The following is a 24185-nucleotide window of genomic DNA, read 5'->3' on the forward strand; positions in this document are numbered from 1 at the left end:
TTTCATCTATCAAATTAAAGGAAATTGATGACTAGAAAATCTCTAAGTCTAGTTTTAGATCTACCATCCTATAAGAATATTAGAATAATAAACATATCCTTCACCTATTGTATTTATTTCTTTCCTTTAAAAAAACAAATTTTGTTGCCATTTTTGAATATTCAATTTGTTCTTCCTTCTATTAGTCCTTAAATAGATAAAATGAGGTGTATTATGGAATTGTGAAAACAATTTAACGAATTGAAAATATCATGCTTAAAGAAATAAAAAGTACAGAACAGAATAACATCTGTTTATAATATTTGGAATGCATCACCATTAAAATTTGGTAGGTAATTAATTCCAGCAATGCATAGTGTAAAAATATTAGAGTACATTAAGTGTAGTAAACATAAACTTTGTTTCATAATATTTTTCCTGATTTACAAACACATACACACACTCACTCCTTCACATACACATGACATCAGTGTTGTAAAATTTATTTCTTATCATAAATAAAATTTATTTCAATAAAGTTTGAAAGTTACTGTTTTACAGCACATACCACACCACCAACATATCCATGTGTGCAGTATTTAAGCAATAGCAACTCTGCTGGATAGTTCTCTAGATCACAGCAGTCCCCCTCTTTCCCATTTCCATTTGTTTCCAGCTTGATAGAATTTGCTACTTTAAACTGACTCCTGGTTTCAGACACCAACTTTAATGTCTGCCTCTAGAAGTTTTTGGTTGATGCCTATGTATGGAGTTCTTTCTGGCTTCTAGCATCATTGCTTTCTTATACATCCCGTGCTCACTCTCTCAGTTTTTGACATTCCGCATGTCTCATGTAGGTCCTGTCCTGGTATAGCTCCCATTGTGTCTCAGATACTCCCTAGATGTCTTCAATGGAAAAGGAAGAGCAGGTGAAGGGAGACAACGGGGAGGATTCAGATTTGAAATATTATAGATATTCAAGATAGAAGTTTTATTTTGTTTGTTAATTTTTGTGTATAAGCACAAAAAGGAATAGAAATTTGCATCTGTTCATGATATTTGTAATGCATTACCATTAAAATTTGGTAGGTAATTAATTCCAGCAATGCAGAGTGTAAAGATTATTTCAACCTTTTTTTGAAGCTGCACAGTTTTATGAAGCACAAGTATACTAAATATCACACCATTTCTTCTCTCCAGAGCCACTCAGAAATTTTCTTTGGAAGTTTATCAACATTACACTTTTGGAAAGGAAGATCACATTTCTCATGGACTCCAGAAAAGAAGATATAGCTGTAATCAAATTTTGTGTATAGAAAATAGGCCATTTGGTAGTAATATTCTCCCACAGGATTTTATGTGCAACCTGAACTTTAAAGTTAATGGATTGACTGATAATTAAAACTTCCCTTAAAAAGTGAGGCTATAACCTCTTGCAAACATATATATTTACTTTGACTGACATGTATTTACTTTGAATAACAGCGATAGATTGAGGTGAGAGGAGCAGTAATATGGCTCTTCTTCCTTTCATACCTAGAACACCAATTCATTCTCATTCTCATTATTAATTTGTAGCTATTTTCACTTAGAATTTAAAGATTTTAAGCTTCCATGGTACCCTTTCTATATTTGATACAACCTATATGAACTAATTTTCAATCATTTGTTAGAAATAAGAAATGATTATTTAGAAAATGCCAAATGATGTGTACCATATGAATCTTATTTGCTCTCAATTTTTTCACCAAGCTAGTTCTAAAAAATCTCTAATTGTTAAATTAGATTAATTGTAATCATCACTTATCTGAGAATTTTTCTAAGCATCCTCATGCCCATACCCCCCACAGGTTAGGAGCCCCTCATCTGGACAGCAGACATTTTATTCATTCTTAAATATGCAGTCCAGAAAATATAGCAGTTGGGTAGAAAAAGATACAAGACTTGAGTATAATTCTGAAGCCATAAAACATCTAGGAGAAAACATAGGAGGAAAACTGATCTATATTACTTTTTGCAATGATCTTTTTTTTTGATACAACACCAAAAACATAAGCAGCAAAAGTAAGAAGTGGGACTGTATCAAAACTAAAAGTTTCTGCACAGAAAAGGAAGCAGTCAATAAAATTAAAATATAATCTGTGGATTAGGAGGAAAATATTTTAAAACCATTTGTCTGATAAGCAATTAATATCCAAATACATATTAGGAACTAAAATATTCAATAGCAAACAAAAAACAAGAACAAGTAGCCCAATTAAAATGGACAAAGAAGTAGAACAGATATTGTTTCCAGAGACATGCAGATGGCTGATAGGTATGTGAATAGCTGTTCTAATCATTAGAGATGCACAAATCAAAACCATAATGAGACATGATCTTACGTCTGTTAAGAGTGTCTAGTATTAAAAAGACCAGAGATTAGTGTTGGTGAGGGTGTGGGGAAAGGGAACCCTGTACACTGTTGGTGAATTGCAGATTGGTGCAGACATGTTTGAAAATGATATTAAGGCTCCTCAAGAAAGTAAAATTAGAATTACCTAATTACCCATCAATCCCACTTCTGGTTTGTATCCAGAGGAAATTAAATCAGATTCTTGAAAAGATATCTGCATTCCCATTTTAATTTCAGCATTGTTGAAAATAATAAGGAAATGGAAACGGCCTATGTGTCCATCAAAGAATGAGTATGTGAAGATATTTTTGTAGCCATATACTATGAAATATTATTCTGCGACAGAAAGGAAGGATATCTTCCCATTTACAACAACATGGATGAATTTGGAGAACAGTATGCTAAAGGAAATAAGCCAGAAAAAAGAAGACAAATGCTGAATGATTTAAATTTTATACAGAATCTGAAAAAAACAAAGTTATAGAAGCAGAATGGAAAAATAGTTGTCAGATATTGGAAGATGGGAAAAATGTGGAGATGTTGAGCAAGGGCTAAAAACCTTCAGAAATAAGATGAACAAGATTGGGATCTAATGTATAATGTGATTTGTGATTTATATATGTATATTAAGCAATCTGTTGTGGAATTCATTACATAATGTATAGCAAATAGCCCTTGAATATATTCAATATTTTTTTCTTTTAAAATATTTTTATTAGTAAATTATAGTAGTACATAATAGTGGGGTAAATTTTGACATATTTGTAAGCGCATATAACATAGTTTTCTCTACTTAAGTCCCCAGTATGACCCTATTCTTCCCTTTCTGACTCCCCCTCATCCTGTTTCTCTATTTTATTTGTCTTTCTAATTATTTATTTATTTTTAATTGGTGCATTACAATTATATAAAAAAGCAGAATACATTACGATGTCTTCATACATTCACCTGGAATAATTTGGTCAACTCCATACCCCACTTCTTCCCTTTTCTTTTCTCTCCTCCTTTACTCCTAGTTCCCAGCCTCTAGTCTACTATGAATTTATTATAGAACAGCACTACTCTCAATACATGCTATAAGAATAATTATTCATATAATGATTCTATGTAGATGGGGAAAAAAGACAGCTTCCTCAACATAGCTTGCTTTTGTGCCTGAGAACCTGCATATAACCAGGCAGTTCTTTATTAACTTTCCTCTAAGCTGTAATCTAAGGCTAGCTCTATAATCTGTTGTGAATTTGATTATTTTACTTCTTTAATTATTTCTTCAGGTACTTAAATATGAAACTGGCCCTTCATTTTTCTCTTCTTCAGGCTGAGTTTGTTGAACCTCTCATCCCAAATTCTCTTTTCAAGCTATTTATTTAATTATTTAAGTTTTATCTTATTTTAATAGATAAAATTGTGTATATTTGTGCAGTGTGATGTTTTGAAATTTATATATCCATTGTGGAGGAACAAATCCTGCCAACTGATGTAGACACTGCTTCAATCATTATCATTTTGTTGGTGAGAATACAACATCCACTATGTCATAATTTTAAGAAGTAATAATTACCTATTGATTTTTAAAATTAGACTATTCATTTTGAATAAATGTAGATTTGCACACAGTTGAAGAAATGATACAAGATATAAAAAATCCTATATCTTTCACCCAGTTTCCTCAAATGATAATATTTTGCAAAACTGTAGTACCAATATCAAAGTCAGGATACTGATAGTGTTACAGTTAAGACAGATGTGTTCCTTCATCACCAGGAGCCCTTGTATTTCCCTTTGATGTCTATATCCACTTCTTTCATTCATTCTCTTTTGCGTCTCTTCTACCATCAATATATGACCTTTGGAGACTGACTTTTTCACTAAGCATAATGCATTCTCTGGAGATATATATATATATATATATATATATATATGTGTGTGTGTGTGTGTGTGTGTGTGTGCATAAATTTTATAGATTTACAAATACACATAAATTTTATATACATATATGCTTACATGTATATAAATATGTGTATAAATTTTGTAATATATATTATATATAAATTATATATATAAGCTTTATAATATATATAAATTATATTTGCCCTTTTTCGTGCCTAGTAGTACTCTATGAGATGGGTGTATCACAATTTGTTTAAACATGCTCCAACTTCAAGACATATGTTTCCAGTTATGATTAATAAATCTTCTACAAACATTTGAGTCAACATTTTTGTATAAATGTAAATATTCATTTTTTTGAAGAATGCCAATCAGTTTTTCAGGTACTTGTTGGCATTCATCCTTGGTTGTACAGTAAACACATACAAGTGGTAGCATCTTAAAAGTTATTTATATTATAACATCTGATATGCATATAAATTAAAATTTTGTATTATTTTTACATTGAAACCCATTGTCCAATTTTGTACTTTAAATGAATCTTTACCATTCAAGATTTTGTAACTTCATCCATTGGTCACTTGGAAATGACTAGTTCACTGAGCTATGAAGATCTTCCACATGTTGAACACATTTTATTATATACTTAAAACAACCCACATTTGTAAATGTCACCATGGGTCTCATGAAAACTGACTTTAAATACTGAGAAGTTGCTAAGTTCATTGCAGTGAATAAATATTTTCCAAAATTCTTTTAGTTCCTGAAATCTCAAAGTTTTATCATGAGCAGAAAATATGATCAATGTGCGTGGTCCACAACTTTTCTTCCCTGTAATAAATATCTTTGAAGAGAAAATGTTCATCTAGGTTTTGTTTTAGAGATTTCTGTCTATGATTGGCTTTCTACTTTGGGCCTGTTATACCCTTAGACATTTGTCAAGGACAAGAATGACAAAGGATTTGGATTCAGTCTCTAGTTTCAGAATCTTTCCCTTAAGTGGCTTATGAATCTTGGCTTCTCTGGATTGCCCTAGACTCTGACTACTTGATGCACTAATCTGGCCTTATCTCATTTTTTTTAAGCACTTCTGCTCAAAAATACATTAAAGAGCTTGGAAATTACACACACACACACACACACACAAACATACACATATGTATGCATTTACACGTATCCAGGGCACACACATATATACTTTATTTATTTATATTTACTTATTTATTTATTTACAACCAGGTCTATGTTATCCAGTGGCTTGGAACTTCTGGACTCAAGTGATCCTTCTGCTTCAGCCCACAAGTAGCTGGGTCTACAGACATGCCATAGCACCAAGCTAACACTACATTATCTAGAATAGTTTACTGTAAGTTTGAATAGATAAAATGAATGTGACTTATTCTGTTTTGCGTATACATATAAAAAAATCCCATAAGGCATTTACTTAAATGTAACTGGAAAAATTCAAACTGTGGTGCTCTGACACTTAGCATTCAGTTAAAATTAGAAGTTTTAAAGGTCAAGAAATTAATATTGTTTACAGTTCTTCTAAAATTCGTATTTCCATTCTACTGTCTTCAGTGATTTGTATTATTTAAATTATGCTAATGTGATTTGTATTATTTAAATTATTACATGAATTTGAAACAAGAAATACAGACAAATTGTATATGTACATATGTCTATGTATTTTTTGTTGGTGTATTTCCCTGTAATGAAAGAAATTTCCTGGGTTAAGTTATTGTCATAAAAATTTCAGTACTAAGTTGATCAAAACATCATAGATATATTGCAATTATAAAAGATAATTATTACACATAAAATAACAATTTGTTAAAAAAATTATTTTCTATTAGATGAATGTCCTCTTTATGAATTATTCATGAATTCATGCATAAATATCACTTCTGAGTAGAATTGAGACTTCTGTGTGCAGAAGATTTATATATTACTTTTTTCCTATTATTCATTTTCATAAATGTCAGGTCTATGAAATACTGTTCACATAAATAAAGAGATGGTCTAGAAGAAATTCTATTGCAATAACACTAAATTGTTTGAACTCCTTCTGGATTATTTTTAAAAATTCACATGATGGGCATGAGATATTAATTTTAGTGATCATCTGATGCCTCCTCTTTATATTTTGGTAGTAGCAAAGAATTTTAATCAAAAATATTGATCACACAATGAAGCACTAAACACAAGATTTCAAAGTGCATTGCTTTTTCAAGGTTTTAACACAGAGGGTCAATGTATCATTTTATATTTAGGATAGAAAATCCAAGTTATTTTGCATTGGTGATATGCAAAGTGGAAGAAGAAACCACTGTAGCTAATCAACATCAGGATGTAGTTCACTTCAAACTTAATTCAGCCTCTGAATAACCAATTTCTCTCCTAGGCAATCCACTTGCCTAATCTCATTGAAACCTCAGTCAATATGTGATATAAGAATTTATCCTAATTCTGTAGATGGAGAAATTGAGGCTTACAAAAGGAAATTTTGTATTATAAATTGAGGGCAGAGCTGAAATTTGAACTCAGGGTCAATGACTCCTGATTCTTAAACACATTTCATTTAAATGTGTTATCAATCTCTATCCTGCATTCAATTCTATAGTCTTAAAATAAGAACCAAGAATGTCTATAGTGGGGCAAGGGCTTGAGAAAGGATATTTTTTCCTCAATACCATTTCAAAATGGTAAATGTTTAAATCAGCCAGAACAAGTAGCTGTCTTTTTTTGACTCGTAATTTATATATCAATTCTTTGAAAATTCATTCCAGTGTTATATTGATGAACAATAAGAATACATCTATTAACTAGAATTAGATTTCATTTGAGTTCTGTGTTTAAAATTCTACTTTAAGGGATATTGGTCCATTTATATTTCAGATGAAACAGTTGAAGTCTATGGTTTGAAGTCACATAGACTTTTGAGGTTGATGCCTTATTCAGTATATACAATACTGGGCAAGTTCATAATCTCTGTGAGCTTCAATTTCCTTAATTTCAAAACACTTCTAAAATAAGTTTCAAGCAATATTTAAACACAATTTTATATTTAAGATATTAACAAAATATATGCAACAGAAAAAAGATCTTCATGTATTGGTAAAGTCAAAGATCGGAAATCATTGATATGTTGTCCTTAATAGAGTGAGAACTAGTTTTTTTCTATTTTTCATTTTCATAAATGTAAGGTCTGTGAAATACTGTTCACATAAATAAAGAGATGGGCTAGAAGAAATTCTATTGCAATAACACTAAATTGTTTGAACTCCTTCTAGATTATTTATTAAAATTCACATGATAGGCATGAGAAATTAATTTTAATGATCATTTTAATACCTCCTCTTTATATTTTGGTAGTAGAGTGCCTTGCATATCTAGATAAAAATCTTAATGTTTGAGCACAGAATGTAGGTAAGGAATATTTCTTAACCATATATATATATATATACATACATGATATAAATATATATTATACGTTTATAGAATTTAGGAATCTTTGCAGTTTAAAATACATTGTAAAGATAATGCCAATAAATCCTGTATATACCTCACTCAGTTTATCCTGATGACATTATCTTAGATAATCAAAGCATATTTGTTAAAGCAAATGAAGATAATTGGTGCAATACTATTAGCTCCACTTCTGTGTGTCATGTTATTTTTATAGTGGAAGAACCACTAGAAATGGCAAGAACCCTTTTAATTTGTCAACATAACTCTTGGTGGAATATTTCTTAAGTTTTTTTTCAGAAACAACAGGTAGCCAGTGAATTTTAGTTTTTGAGAGGTTTTCTGCCCTATTCTGTGCTCAGAAAGAAAATTCAATAAGGATCCTCTTAAATGCTTAAAAAAGTCATATGATATAATTTATTTTCATTTACTAATCAGAACATATTTATCTAAATTTGAATCCTTATTTTAACAAATTTGAATTATGAGTGGTTATTTGAGATGCCATATTTGTCAATAAATTTTAAAAATATTTTAGCCATTAAAAACTGAGTATTTTCCAAATTATGCACTGTAGATGTAGTCAGTAGATGGAAGAACAGGTCCCTTGGATCCAAATAGCAGCCTACAAAGTCTGTCGCTCTACTTATTTCTCAAAGTTTATGTCTCCAGAATATCCCAAATATCTTCATATCCAGAATTTAAAATTTCATAGTCCTTTATTAAGTAAAGTCAACATGGGATAGAATGCCTTTGTTGCCTATGCTTTTTGCCATGGTTAGATCAAAGTGGCCTCCACAAGAAGACCTCAAATATGAGAAAATCCTAGGATTCCATAGTAGAAATATTAGAACATGCCTCCATGTTTCTACTCAGCTCTTCATCAACTTTAGTCCAAGCTGAAGTGACTTTTCCCTTAAAAGGGAATTTAAAAGTGTAGAAGGAATACACAGAAGCATCAGATCAGAGTACAGAACCAGAATATTAAACAGGCCAAAAAATGATTCTGCACGGAGCTGAAGGCCTTTCTGTAAATAGTAGAAAGGCCTTCAGCCAAACTAAATTTCATCAGACATTCAAAAAGATGAGCAGCAATAATCAGAAATCTCTACAAAAGAGTCTAGACCAAAACAGAAATATCTTTCTACATAGGGCTAATAATTTTTTTTTTTTAAAGAGAGAGTGGAGAGAGAGAGAGAGAGAGAGAGAGAGAGAGAAATTTTTTTTTTAATATTTATTTTTTGGTTTTCGGCAGACACAACATCTTTGTTTGTATGTGGTGCTGAGGATCGAACCCGGGCCGCACACATGCCAGGCGAGCACGCTACCGCTTGAGCCACATCCCCAGCCCGGGCTAATAATTTTTTAAGGGAATGGTTTGAAAATTATGTCAGAATCAGAACATTTGTTACTTGTTATACACATTTATATTTAAGTTGTAGAAAAAAATGTGTAGTTTCCTATTTCAGTAAATTATTGGTCCCAGTTTCTCAAAAATAAAAATCATTTTGTTTACTTTCTGGAATCAAAAGTTAAGTAAATCTTGCAGATGCTGTGAAAGTGATAATGAGATGGTATCTAACCTCCCTGCCTTGGCCACGCATGTGGCTTCAACAGGCTGCCTGTTCTTAGGGCAGGACTCCAGGGACCTAATTCTTTTTTCACCTGCCTGTCACTCCTGCAACCATTGAAAGTGATTCATTAGGTTTTCATTATGAAACTGCATTATTGAACCAGATGTTGAAGAATTATGGGACTTTGCAAAATAGAGTTTTATTAAAATGGAGGCTATATTACAGAATCTAGGACAAAAGTAAAAGACTTGTAGTGTTTATGTTTTCTCTCACACAGGAAAGAATCTAATCATAAAGGAATACAAATTGAAATTACAAAACCTGAACTGTTTCTCAGATCTTGCAGTGAAGAATGTGTGCTTTTATAAATTACTTATCCTTTCTGAACCTCAATTTTCTTATCAGTAAAATGGAGAAAATACATACCCATAGAGAAAAATTGAGGTATAATAATCCTAATATAGTAAACAGCACGTATGAGTCACTCAAAGCATTAGCTGCTGTTTTTTTCTTTCCAACAGCAATATTTTATTTTTTCAACATTATATTTGATTTAAATTATTGACATACCAAAATCTGTGCATAACTAATATATACAATTTGATGAGCTTGGAGATAAGTGTATAACTATGAAACCATCAGAACAATCTACGCCATAAGCTTGTCCATCACCTCCAAAAGTTACATCTTTCTCCCTTATTTATGACGATGATGATGATGATGATTATCATTATTATTATTATGTGGTAAGAGCAAAAGTCATAAGACCAGTCCTCTTATTAAATTATTAATAATGCAATACAAATATTAATAGCTATAGGCACTGTATTAGACAACTGATCTCCAGGCCTTATTTATCTTGTAATTTAGAACTTGCTAGTAATGAAGAAGAATGAATCACTATAAGTGGAAGAGAAATTGATTTAATACAATTGAAAATGTACAGAATTTTTCTAACTGATGGCAAATAAATAGATGATGTAGCTAAGGATTAATAAACACAAGTACTGAATGGTAGTGTTAAAAATTCCTGTACAAAATTTCTGAGTTTGCATGCCTTGGCAATGGAGGTATGTTCATATGCAGCAGACAGTAGTTCTTGCTATCTACCTTTACCAGGGCATCTTGAAGCCAAGTAGCATTCCTTCAATTGCTATGTGGAATTAAAGCAGTACCCTTCCTTCAATTTTGTTGGAATTTTGAGGAAATTCTGTGCATATTGACTCTGTCTTCTGGATCAGATTTTCCTCCACAGTTGCTCCTCCTTGAACACTAAAGACAAGAAAGTGTGAAAGCCTGAATTAGAATCTTAACTATCCAACTGCAGCAAATGTGTGGTAACTGTGGTCAGAGTCTCACCTCAGACACATGACAGTACTTCAGATACACAAAACCTTCATCTGATGGAAGGAAGATGATGCCTTGAAAATTTAAAATTGTCCATTGTGAATGGAACTTGAATTTTATGTGACTTGTGTTGAGTTTCTCAAATTCATTTAAAGAACTGTTCCTTCATTTAGACAAAGGGCCTTTTAAGTCTTTTCAAATGAATCTATTATTTGAAAATTTTGCTGGAATCTAATCTTTCCTAGGCTAGAAATAGTATTGCATTTGTTCTATTAGCAAATTAGAATAAACTGAGAGTTTCTGCTTCAATATTGATTAGTTTACTAGAGATGAAATTATTCATTTGCTGTCTTTCCAAGCAGGACTATTTTGGGAAAATATGCTAAGCCTGGAGGAAAAATCAGCATACCTAAGTATTTTTATTGTATTTATAGGAACCCTTTTGGGGTTATCCAATAGCAATCTAAAAGAACTTCCATTTTTATCTTTGAAAAAATGTTTTATGTGTCGAATTTGCTGCTTAATTGCAACTTGGGCAATATAAAAACTTGCTCTGGATTTTCAGTTCAGCAAACAATTATTGAGTGTTGCTTCTGTATACAAGAGAATGCTACTATTCATGAAGAATGCAGTGTTGAAAAATTCAGCATCATCAACTTTCTCACAAATTTATTGTTGGTAAAATTTACATAATGACAGCTATTATTGATTTGTTTTGTGCCAAACCCTGTTTCCAGCACTTGAAAATTTTTAAATCTATTTGTTACAAACGTCCAATTTATTAGATATTATTATCTATACTTATTAGATAAAGAAACAAAGGCTTTGGGAGATAAGATACAGGCTACCATCATCCCATTTAAGAAGAAAAATTGAGGTTGAAGAATTGAAGAGGAATAGTAGATTTACAAGGCTCCTAAGGCTGAACTACATTTCAATAAGAGTTTAGAGCTCATTATTCAAAAAGCATTTCAGAACTTTGAAAAGGAAAGATTAAGTCAAGCTCATATCCTTTTTTTAAGTAGGAAGGTTAGAAATGCAAAGTTCTGGAAGTCTGTGGGCATTGTAGTCCCAGATTTTGGCAAAGCATTTAATAAGATTTCACAATATTCTCACATCTAAGATGCCAAAACATGAAGTAGAAAACTTAGGTATATTCCAAATTTGTCTGCTGATGGTAAGAAATATGTAGAAGGTACAACATTTTATACATGATAAAGCTGTATACAGATTATACTGTGGTTAGCACTTTGGGTTCCATTTTCCGAGTAAAAATTGCCTCTATTCCTTTGTAAACTGTATTAGCACCTCCCTTAATGTGCAGCAGTAAAGTCTTTGTCCTAGATTTTACTAATAACCAGTACATGTGAGATATTATTATGGATTAGCTAATCTAGGACTATCTGGAAATTGTTGTCTAGTGGCTGTTCTCAGACAGGTTCTCCTGGACACTATACTGACTTGTCTACTGGCAGAGAAAGGATACCAGTCAAATACTTAAAGATTCACATTTTTGAGATTTTGTCAGTTCAAAATATTAGAAGCCATAGCAGTAGTAACAATGACAGGACAATATACCAATTGTTGAGTCCCTGTTATGTATGAAATACTTCTCATGTGCTATCATAATTATCACAATAATCCAGAATATAAGAATTATTGTTTCCCCTTTAAATATTAAAATCTTTGGTCACAGAGAGGCAGAGGTCATTCACATAGCAGTTTGTAGCAGTCTTAGTGATCAAAGACAGGTTTATCTCACAATAGAGCTTAAAATTATTTGTTACCTTGTGTTAAACATCTGAGGATATTGATTTTTATACAGTAACAATAAATGTTATCTTAGGTTAGGATAAAATACACCATGCCTCAATATGAATAGCAAAATGTAGGTGTGGCTCTCTAAATCCCTCATTAAAAAATATGAAGACTTCCTGAAAATTTAGCTGAATCAAGAAGATTTTGGTATTTTTAAAATAACCAACTGTAGGTTCTAGGTGGATGGAAAAGAGTTGATAGATGGTGGTATTTATTTTTTATTCTCATTTACTCTAAGCAGCCTAACTCAGTAGATTTGTGTGGTATTATGAATTCATGGATTTTCACTTAAGAAAGACTCAAACTAGAAAATGACTGCACAGTTTCAAAATTATGACACTTAAGGTGAAGTTGAAGTAATTAGAGATATTGTGTTAAGTAAGAATTGAATAATGAGTGTCATTATAGTTTTTATGGAGCTATCAGACAAAGTGATCTATAAACATAAGTAGGATGACCAGCTTCAGATTAGAGAAAAAATTGAGGGAATTAGGACAAAATACCTTATTAGATGATGAACTTTTCATTACTGGAAACATTCAAGCAGACATCAGATGAATGTTTGACAAAAATAAAAGAGAATACTAACCATTGGGAAATGTTTCCACATCTTGTTACTTTCCCATTTGTGAATTTATGTACATTTATGTACAAACATACATATGGTTGTGTATTTATTATTAACACACACACACACACACATATATATATATATATATATATATATATATATATATATATATACATACACACATGAACATACACATATAACAGAAATACTTACATATAATGAAGTTATTTTTCATCATTAAACCAGCTTAGTCTTCCAGGGGAAAGCAATTAATTATCAAAATGTAAATTGTGTATAGCAATATCTTCTATATCTTTAAAATGAAAAGTTATTCTCTTTGCATTCCTATTAAACCTCCTATTTCAAGATCTCAGCTGACAGAATGATAACCTAATATTTTACATATGAATTATTTAAAAAGGCAAAAATATTTTTAATTGGAACAAAACAGCCATTGCATACTATAGGCATACTATAGGCAATAAATATGACTCTGCCTATTATAAAACAGAAATACTTTTAGAATTCTAGATTTTAAACAATTGTTTTAATATCCTTGGGTCCAAGAGCATTGACTTGTAATTGGTTCTTTGAGGCTATAGATTAGAGGAATCTATAATCTGTCTTTGCTTTAAGTAATCATAGCCTTCACCTTTTAGACTTTATTATGTTTATCCCATATTTCCTTTATGTAATATGAGAGTCCTCAGGGAGGAGGTCAGTGAGGAAAAAGAGTGACCTGACCCAGTCAGGATGGGCTTGTGTTAACTTTGCCCTTAGCAAATTTCCTTCCTTCCGGGTACTCTCTTCCAGCACACGACCCTTTGGGTCTTGAGTATGTTGTCTGATGTGACTGCTTGACAATTCTTGAGAATTTTGCTGTATCTGTCTTCCTCAGATGCCCTCCTATCTTACCTCCACCTTGCACGTTCCCTCAGACCTCTATAGCAAAAGCATTTTGCTGTCCAGAACACACCTCCTCTTTTGTGGTTTCTACCAAGTTGTAGGACTCTTCAGAGAAGCTGTGCGTGTGTATGTGTGTGTGCGTGCTCGCGTGTGTGTGTGTATGTATGTCTATATATAATATTGTATATAATATTTTATATACAATCATACTTCAAAAATAGAATTGGAATGCAAGTTTGTTATTTAAGTTCTGAGTTTAATTTTATATGATGTATATGAAATATAATATATAATATATATTTAAGGATTTTGAAGAGCTGAGGATGATTAGATATAGAATAAGATGATTTGGGTTTATTTAACACAAAATATTTAAGCATAACCTGAATGATCATTTGACAAGCATAAGTAGTAAATGATCCAATCTAAAAATTTCCTTTCAAGTTAAAAGTACAAAAATAGCATCATGTCTACAGATGAGCATGCCCATTCTTCCTTTTTTAGGTAACTGTGCTTCTCCATGTCTATTCTTGTGAGAAACCAAGTAGTTAGTTGTAGGTCAAGATATGGTTCTTGAGTCAATATTCTGGTAATGTGCAGATTTATCCTAGTAATGTGTTCATTGCCATTGATGCTGCAGTCTGGCTGGGCACAAAATCATGAGCCACTCAAGCAGGAACAAACTTTATTTCTGAAACTCACGCCAATGCCACGCACTCTCCTGGGAAATATGCCGAACTACACACATGGTGTTCTCCTGGGCCACACTACACCAACAGACAAATCCCTCCTCCGGAAATCCCTCCTACTGCACTTCCCCAAACAATGGGAACTCTCTGGGAGTCCTGCTAGAGCTCCAAAGTAGCAGGCCCATGCGGACAGCAGGGGTCTAATATCCATTTGAATGCGGATCTTAACATAATTATATCATCTCAATGGCCTGCTGGCGTCACCTTTCAACCAAAAATGCCATGCATCATTCCTACTTGGCTATGGCTCTCAACACATTGATGTGTTAATTAATGTATCAGAGTATTGTTTAATTTTATTGGGTGTTTTGCATAATGAGTGGCTTTGATTTGATGATAGTACAAGACAATAGTCTTACAATCTTATTTGGCTAATTCCTCAGGGATAAAAGGTTAAAATACACTTTGGAAGATTAGCTAAGGCTAACAGGAAGATGTATTCCAATCATGTTACACTGTATGTATTCCAATGTGCAAGATCCATTTCGCTAGAAGCAAGTAGCATGGGAGAGCTGTGCAGGACTTTGCAGTTTATCAAAGCCCAGTATTTGAATTTAGATTTATTAAACTCCCCCCAGAGAAGCTCAGTCATACTTCCAAAGTAGAAATGATTTGTTATTTAAAGTACTGAATTTAAGTCTGTACTCCTCTAGAATTAACTGACTACTTGTATTGCTATTTCAAGAGGTCCTTTATTACACATGAATGCCCATTTCTTAAATCTTGGAAGGATTCACACATCTATTGAAGAATGAATATGCTATTTGAAGCTGAGATGACTTTATTTTTTTCTCAATGGTTATTTATTCATTTTGTTGTGTGATTTGATAAGTCAAATACTTATTATATGTTATGCTTAGGAGCATTATTTCCAGATATTGAATCATCCAAAACATGGTTGATTTTTGAGGCAATTGATGTAAAGAGTGAAAAACAAAAGCAGGAGAGGGAAATCCTATAAATTTCTTCTTCAAGAAATACTCTTATACAGAAAAATGTTACAGTTATTCTACTCCGATCATTCCATAAAAAGTTGGTTGCCAAAGAACTGTATTAGTTTTCTATTGTTGTATGACAAATTACCCCATGTTTCAACAACTTTAAATAACAAATATTTGGGGCTGGGGATGTGGCTCAAGTGGTAGCGTGCTCGCCTGGCATGCGTGCGGCCCGGGTTCAATCCTCAGCACCACATACAAACAAAGATGTTGTATCCGCCTATAACTAAAAAATAAATATTAAAATTCTCTCTCTCTCTCCTCTCTCACTCTCTCTTTAAAAAAAATAACAAATATTTATTATATAACAGTTTCTATAACCTGTGAGCAGCATAGCTGAGTGACATATATTTATTTATTAAATCATCACATGGAGATCTTCAGGAAGAAATATTTATTTAAACATCTCATATTATTTATTTCATATAGACTTTTATATATTTATTTTCAGCACTGGGGATTGAATTCTGGGACCCTGAGTTGCGCTAATTTTACTTTTTGTTTTGAGACAGGGTCTCTCTAAGTTGCCTAGACTGGCATTGAACTTGTGATGCTCCAGCTATAGTCTCCCTAGTAGCTGGAATTACAGATATATGTCACCATGCCAAGGTCATTTAGTCTTTACAGGATCCTATGACTTAAGTACAGTTGACATTTTATACATTATGAAGCTATATACAGATTGTACTGTGGTTAGCAGTTTGGGTTCCATTTAGTGATGAGGAATCTGAACATAAATTTATATATATTATATATCTATATCTATATATATCTATATCTATATCTATATCTGTATATTTACACACATATTTGTATATACACACATATATGTATATATAATTATAAATTCCTATTATTTATGTTATAATTATATATTCCTATGTATAATCTACCCAAGATTCATAGTTCATAATGGCAGAGTTATTATTCTAATTCTGATCTGATGGACTCCTAATAATGTACTCTAAACTACTTAACAACACAACCTGCAAGGCACAGCCCTTTGATGGGTACTCATCATTAATTATCTTATTTTTGAAACTGTTAGAAAATACTTTCATATAAAATATAATGGACTTCCCTGGTTATGAGATAAAAGAACGTAAAGAGAAGAGAAAAGTGCTAAATTCGTAAATTTGAAATTTAGAATTTCAGTTTTGGACTTCCTCTCAGAGCAGAAACCTTTCTGATGTACATGCTCAGTGTGTCTACCATCAGCTTGGGCATCTCCAGTAGTGAAGACATACTGTCTGGCAGGCAATCCATTTAGTTTTTGATTGGTCATCTCAATTTTGTTTTAATTACTCTCACAGTCATAATCTGACTCCTTCCAACTTGGTTTTAATTTTACACCAGTTTTAAAATAGTCATAATCTGTAATCAGTCAGCATCTGCACCCACTCAATGTATGTGTTTTAAGTTTTAATTACCCAGGAATGAATTTTATTTCCCTCTTCTTTAGGTTCAAATCAATAATCATTAACTGGAATCATTTCACTTAAAGCTTCATTAAATTTACCAAATTAACTAATCAAATAGGTGGAACTAACATAACAAATAAGCAATTTCACAAACAGCTCTGTGCTAGCTGCAACCTGAATATTCATGTAGAAGTGAAATTCCAGTGTTTAGCAACTGTAGCTCTGCTCAAGTAAAAGCAGAGCATGTTACGTTTGTGACACTATTTCACTCTTAACCATAACCAAGGTGGGGACACTGGAATGGTCCCATGTTACATACAGAAATGAAGGCTAGGTGAGGCACAATTCACTCGCAGATGTCAGGCTTCACATACTACTTTTTCACCCATAGTAGGTTGGAATAAAAGTGAGATCAACAGTGTCATTTTATTAGATATGAAAACTATGCCATATGTTAAGCACTACATTCTAGATTGAAATGCTTCACAAATGCTATGAATCACCTGGGATAATGATAAAAGGCAATTTCTGATTCCATAGATCTGGGTTGAGCCTAAGATTCCACATTTCCATTAGGCTCCCAGGTAATGCTGATGTTCTGGCCCAAAGTTTTGCCAAAACCCAATGTTCTGCCAAACATTGTGGTACAATTCAGACCTTTCAACATCAAAAAGGGTGGTCCTAGACCAGCAACACGAGCATGGTATGAGACATTGTTATAAATTCAGGCTATGTAGATCTCCAGTAGAACCCAGCCTAAGTGGTCATTCACAAGGAATGAGAGCTGAGGTCTATTTGTTGGCCCAGATCACTGAGGAATCATTACCTTAGAAGGAAGCCGGGCGTGGGTGCAGATGACCGACAGGCAGCCGCCAGAAGAGGAAAGGAACAGCCATGGCCACATGGACTTGGATTTTTCCATAACTGTCTCATCATTGGATGAAATGGTGGTGTCTGTCCAGCCAAACCTGCAGTCCCAGTGGCTGGTTGTGGTTGCAGAGGGCGAAGCACAAGGGCCCCTGATCAAGTTGGAGATGATGATCAGCGAGCCTTGCCAGAAGACCAAGAGGAAGAGTGTTCTTGCTGTGGGTAAAGGAAGCATCAAGGTCAGGTTTGCATAGGGCATCGAGGAGGAGCACCGAGGAGGCAGCAATGACATCAAGGGCATGAACCAGGAATATAAAGATCACCTGAGCAACTCCATAGAGCGGGAAGGGAGCCAGGAGCCAGCGGTCCAGGAGTGGCTCCAGCATGGCAGCCCCGCTGGCCCAGAGAACAGGACCAACAGGAGCACAGCCCTGTCACTACCTGGGGAGGGGAAGGACAGGAAGCTGCTCAAGAGTGGTGGTGCAGATGCCATCACCAACTTCCCCACCCAGGGGAAGTTTCCAGAATCCAGTAACCCTAGTGACCTTACAGTGGCCTCGAGGGGCTTGAGGGACTTGGAGATCGGCATGCACGCCCTGCTCTGCGTCTTCTGCCTGGCCATCCTGGTCTTCCTGATCACTGCGTGGCATTTGCCTGGAAGTACAGACAAAAGGCTTGCAATGAGCGAGCAGGGCAACATCCCCCACTCCCATGACTGGGTCTGGCTTGGGAACGAGGTGGAGCTTTTGGAGAACCCAGTGGACATCACACTCCCGCACTCCCATGATAGACAGGGGGCTGCAGTTCGAGGAGAGGAACTTCCTGCCGAGTGGAGGCTCCCAGAAGCCCTTCCACAGTCAGCTGCTCAGACCTTCTGACTATGTCTATGAGAAAGAGATGAAAACCGAACCTGTAAACTCTTCTGGCCCAAAGAGGAAGAGGGTCAAGTTTACTTCCTACACCACCATCCTCCCCGAGGATGGGGGCCTGTACACCAACTCCATCCTGTTTGACAGTGATGAAAGCATCAAGTGGGTCTGCCAGGACATGGGGCTGGGGGACTCACAGACATGAAATACTGTGTTATATTTTAATTCACTGATGTGCCTTCTGTTTTTCAAACAGATGGAGCCGTGAGCTTGTTCTGCAACAGAGGGTGATTTAATAAGGATTTATTTGTTGAAACCTGGTGTGGGGGTGCAGGGGGTAGCATCCTCTTTTAAGCACATGAAAGTGGCCTGAAGAGTTAGTGCAGCTTGTGTGTAAGCCAGGATGAGCACCTGGCATGGCCCCTGTAGTACTGCTGCAGCACTGGGTCAGCAGACGAGCACCACCTGGTACTCACTCATTACCAGTGTGCCAAGTTCTCCACCAAGGACTTTATCTGCCATCTCAGGGCAAACAGATATTTACAACTGGGAGGAGTTTGATGGTTAATTTTCCTATACTTTGACATCAGTCAGGTGCATGGACAAGTCTTACACTGGGCCTGAGAACTCTTCTGTGACAGGTGAGTGAATGTGGACACCCTTAGTGGTGATGTGCTCCGTCCATTGTTTTTATGCACATTTATGCCAACACCTGTTGTTGTTTTGTTTGGGGGAGAGTTGTTTATTGTTTTGTTGTTGACTTCTGGGAGGCTTTTTGAAACATACATGGTTTCTCTCCTTTAACTGACATTTGCTTGGATGAGACAGGAGTTGGGCTCCCTAGAACCAGCCTTGCCACATCCAGATTGAATTCCCAGGGCCCTTCTCTGCTTCACCCTCTGTTTTTGGATACAAAGTAACTGAATCCTCATTTTTCTCTAGCCCTTGTTTTTTCATTGACACATTTTAAATCAGCATTGCATGACAGATTTTTAAAAAAATATTAACATTCGATAAAAAAGATTCACATGGATTTCACAAAAATTGGGGAATATCTGTGAACCACAAAAAAGTTTTGTTTTAAATACATTGGAGATGAAAATCCATGTGGGAAATTATAGAGTCCACTCCTAAGGGGAAAGGGCCCAATTAAAACACCTAGTCACATAAATATTTTGTGGAGAACATTTCACTCACTAGACTCAAATATGAAACTGGTGTGGACCTTCGTGAAAAGAAGATTCCTTAAAAACAGATATAGACTAAACTGCCATTTTACTCAAGAAATAGAGAAAGCACGGATGAGATTCTGTTTAGCAGGATGGAAATCCATCTATTCAGTGACCAGGAAAACATTCACATCTGTGCTTCTGGCCAAGAGAAAACATCACAGAATGTGTCCTGAGGTAGGAAAGCAATGAGCACACTCAATACAGTCATGAAAATAAATGGCCAGTCTAAACCTCAAGATACAGTTGTCAGGAAATCAAGGGTCAGAAAAAGAAGGGGAGGAAGGAAAAAATCAGTCTCCAATTCTTTTTGAAAAAATAAACAGCGGTTGAAACAGTGGTATGAAATGGAGTTAGAGCAAGCTTCCGAATAAGAGAATGAGACAGCTTGTCAATTAAATAAATTGAAATGGCTGCAAACAGAAAAAAAAAAAAAAAAAAAAAAAAAAAAAAAAAAAAAAAAAAAAAAAAAAAAAAATTCAGGCTATGTGGCCTCAACTGAAACCCACTGAATGAGTACATCTGGGCCTGGGACTTGTAAATCTGTTTTGGAAAACCTCAAAGGTAATTAATATTTGCACTAGAGTTTGAGAAGCCTTCACTGGATTTCATACTGAATTAATATCAGAAGAAATGATGTCTCCTCACTCCCTGGAGCTGTGTCTCTCCTGAGTATCACATTGTTTCTCCCAGAGCTGAAATGTCCTGCCATTAGGGTTTGTGAACATCAACGATTATCTGTAATTCTGTTTCTTCTCATTTTATGTGGTTGCTTTACAATATCTTAACTTCATAAGCTTCAATTGTATCTACATGCTAAAGAACACCCAATTTATATCTCCTATCCTATCTGCCTTTAATTTAAAGCTGGCATATCTGATTTTCAGCTATTTATATGCATAGGAACATCTGCCAGGCCCATCAAATTCCTTATATCTAGAATGTTAGTCATTACCTTACCACAAAATTTTTTTTAAGTAGCTTTTACTATGTTTGATATTCCCATGTATTGCTTTCTTTTTTTTTTAATTTTTTATTGTGGGTTGTTCAAAACATTACAAATTTCTTGACATATCATATTCCACACTTTGATTCAAGTGGGTTATGAACTCCCACCTTCACCCCATACACAGATTGCAGAATCACATCAGTTACACATCCATTGATTTACATATTGCCATACTAGTGTCTGTTGTGCTCCGCTGCCTTTCCCATCCTCCACCCTCCCCCCTCCCCACCTCTCCCCTCCCCTCCCCTCCTCTCTCTCTACCCCCTCCACTGTATAACCCTGAGGGTCTCCTTCCATTACCATGCAATTTCCCTTCTCTCTCCCTTTCCCTCCCACCTCTCATCCCTGTTAAATGTTAATCTTCTTCTCCTGCTCTTCATCCCTACTCTGATCTTAGTTACTCTCCTTATATCAAAGAAGACATTTGGCATTTGTTTTTTAGGGATTGGCTAGCTTCACTTAGCATAATCTGCTCTAATGCCATCCATTTCCCTGTAAATTCTATGATTTTGTCATTTTTTAATGCAGAGTAATACTCCATTTGTATAAATGCCACATTTTTTTTATCCATTCGTCTATTGAAGGGCATCTAGGTTGGTTCCACAGTCTTGCTATTGTGAACTGTGCTGCTATGAACATCGATGTAGCAGTGTCCCTGTAGCATGCTCTTTTTAGGTCTTTAGGGAATAGACCAAGAAGGGGAATAGCTGGGTCAAATGGTGGCTCCATTCCCAGCTTTCCAAGAAATCTCCATACTGCTTTCCAAATTGGCTGCACCAATCTGCAGTCCCACCAGCAATGTACAAGTGTACCCTTTTCCCCACACCCTCGCCAGCACTTGTTGTTGTTTGACTTCATAATGGCTGCCAATCTTACTGGAGTGAGATGGTATCTTAGGGTGGTTTTGATTTGCATTTCTCTGACAGCTAGAGATGGTGAGCATTTTTTCATGTACTTGTTGATTGACTGTATGTCCTCCTCTGAGAAGTGTCTGTTCAGGTCCTTGGCCCATTTGTTGATTGGGTTGTTTGTTCTCTTATTGTCTAATTTTTTGAGTTCTTTGTATACTCTGGATATTAGGGCTCTATCTGAAGTGTGAGGAGTAAAGATTTGTTCCCAGGGTGTAGGCTCCCTATTTACCTCTCTTATTGTTTCTTTTGCTGAGAAAAAACTTTTTAGTTTGAGTAAGTCCCATTTGTTGATTCTAGTTATTAACTTTTGTGCTATGGGTGTCCTATTGAGGAATTTGGAGCCCGACCCCACCGACTGTAGATCGTAGTCAACTTTTTCTTCTATCAGACAGCGTGTCTCTGATTTGATATCAAGCTCCTTGACCCATTTTGAATTAACTTTTGTGCATGGCGAGAGAAAGGGATTCAGTTTCATTTTGTTGCATATGGATTTCCAGTTTTCCCAGCACCATTTGTTGAAGATGCTGTTCTTCCTCCATTGCATGCTTTTAGCCCCTTTATCAAATATAAGATAGTTGTAGTTTTGTGGATTGGTTTCTGTGTCCTCTATTCTGTACCATTGGTCCACACGCCTGTTTTGGTACCAGTACCATGCTGTTTTTGTTACTATTGCTCTGTAGTATAGTTTGAAGTCTGGTATCGCTATACCGCCTGATTCACACTTCCTGCTTAGCATTGTTTTTGCTATTCTGGATCTTTTATTTTTCCATATGAATTTCATGATTGCTTTCTCTATTTCTACAAGAAATGCCGTTGGGATTTTGATTGGCATTGCATTAAACCTATAGAGAACTTTTGGTAATATCGCCATTTTGATGATGTTAGTTCTGCCTATCCATGAACAGGGTATATTTTTCCATCTTCTAAGATCTTCTTCTATTTCTCTCTTTAGGGTTCTGTAGTTTTCATTGTATAAGTCTTTCACCTCTTTTGTTAGGTTGATTCCCAAGTATTTTATTTTTTTTGAAGATATTTTGAATGGAGTGGTTGTCCTCATTTCCATTTCAGAGGATTTGTCGCTGATATACAGGAATGCCTTTGATTTATGCGTGTTGATTTTATATCATGCCACTTTGCTAAATTCATTTATTAGCTCTAATAGTTTCTTTGTAGACCCTTTTGGGTCTGCTAGGTATAGAATCATATCATCTGCAAATAGTGATAATTTAAGTTCTTCTTTTCCTATTTTTATGCCTTTAATTTCTTTCGTCTGTCTAATTGCTCTGGCCAGTGTTTCGAGAACTACCATGTACTGCTTTCTAAGGATAGAGTCTTCAAAATATTTGTTAAGTCCTTCTTATCAATCACTCCTTAAACATTTTTATTTAACAAATTTCAACTTTCCCATATTTTCTTTTCAGTATGTTTCTACTTTCTTATATCACTTCCTGAGAGAAGAAAAAATACAATGAAGTTGTGAGAGGATTTATGAACTTTAAAATAATTTATCAAGTGTGCATTTTAGAGACTGTAGTGAGCACTTTCACTATATTTTATAGACAGTCAAGGAGATAAGACATCAGAAGAATAGATATGCAACTACATGAATGATACAACAGTTGGGCCAATTCAATCTTTTTTTTTTCAATCTTTTTGTTCCATTTCTATGCCCACTCAAGAAGCCAGGAAAGTGAGTACTCACCTTTATAGATTTACTTAGAGCTTAGTATAATCCTGGATATTGAGATATAAATAGCCATTTTAGAAGGCTACAAAGAAAATGTCTATTTTCTTGATAAAAAAGAAAGTTATGTCATCTCCAGTGAAAATTATAGAACACTAAAGAAAGCAAAACTCTCAGCAGAGTCGAGGGAAGGAAACTGGTTAAGGAAGGAGGGGAGGGCAAGGGAAGTATTGGGGACTGAATTAGTGCAAATAATATTCTATGATTTTATAATTATGTCAAAATACATCTGATGTTATACATAGCTAGTTCTTTTGAACTAATATTAGTTTTTCTGAACTGAAAATAATTAAAAAAGAGAAATTAAAGAAGATCTTAAAAGAGGGAAATAACTTCTGTGGTGCTAGAGAGGCAGAAACAACATAAGGACAAATTATCAAAAGTGATCTACAGATTTTTTCCAAATCCCATCAAAATACCAATGATATTCTTCATAGAAC

At 34.5% G+C, this 24185-nt stretch overlaps 1 protein-coding gene and 1 pseudogene across 3 annotated transcripts in view; both read left to right on the plus strand.

Moving 5' to 3' along the window:
- The window catches only part of Grm5 (glutamate metabotropic receptor 5), a 464549-nt gene that overhangs the window by 60861 nt on the left and 379503 nt on the right, over window positions 1-24185 (plus strand). The window lies entirely within an intron of this gene.
- Window positions 17971-19057, plus strand: LOC124089352 (transmembrane protein 132B-like; annotated as a pseudogene).

This window comes from Marmota monax, unplaced genomic scaffold (assembly GCF_021218885.2).
Source record: "Marmota monax isolate L192 unplaced genomic scaffold, Marmota_monax_Labrador192_F-V1.1 WCK01_AAM20220418_F8-fsc00096, whole genome shotgun sequence".
Taxonomy (NCBI): domain Eukaryota; kingdom Metazoa; phylum Chordata; class Mammalia; order Rodentia; family Sciuridae; genus Marmota; species Marmota monax.